The sequence below is a fragment of the Sinocyclocheilus rhinocerous genome, unplaced genomic scaffold, assembly GCF_001515625.1.
Source record: "Sinocyclocheilus rhinocerous isolate Xijiao unplaced genomic scaffold, SAMN03320098_v1.1 scaffold592, whole genome shotgun sequence".
NCBI lineage: Eukaryota > Metazoa > Chordata > Actinopteri > Cypriniformes > Cyprinidae > Sinocyclocheilus > Sinocyclocheilus rhinocerous.
This window is the reverse complement of record NW_015642562.1, coordinates 426,579-426,969: the sequence shown is the minus strand read 5'-3', so window position 1 is coordinate 426,969 and position 391 is coordinate 426,579. Positions and strand designations below refer to the sequence as shown.

The window sequence follows — 391 nt, the reverse complement described above, 5'->3', positions numbered from 1 at the left end:
CCTACTCTACACTGCCCAAAAAACTCGCTTTAAATATGAAAAATATTAAATATAAAAACTCTTTAAATATAAAAAACGTACTTACAGTCTGTGAGTCAGAACAGCCGGCATTGTAGTCTACTCTCCCAGGATCAGGAAACAGTCCTCCATAAAATGTGCTGCACACATCTGAATATTTGGGTTGAACTGTTCTGGAACAGTGTTGTAAATACAACTTAACCACTGATTTCTAGTCGTGTCCTCTTTTGAAAGACCAAACAAAGTAGTTTTCACTTCAAAGAGAAAGGAAAAATTGAAATCGCATCATATGACCCCTTTAAAGAATATTTAGTCAGCACATTATAAATAGGCTTCTTGTAAAGGTCATACATTACTTAACATTTACAACATT

The 391-nt window shown here is 34.0% G+C and overlaps 1 protein-coding gene across 1 annotated transcript in view; it reads right to left on the bottom strand.

Annotated features, from left to right (window-relative positions):
* LOC107756201 (protein FAM133-like) overlaps positions 1-117 on the bottom strand; it is a 4,769-nt gene extending 4,652 nt beyond the window's left edge. The window contains exon 1 of the mRNA XM_016573231.1: positions 86-117. The gene's annotated coding sequence lies outside the window, so the exon portion shown is untranslated. The remainder of the gene's footprint in view (positions 1-85) is intronic.
* Positions 118-391: the final 274 nt, after the last annotated feature.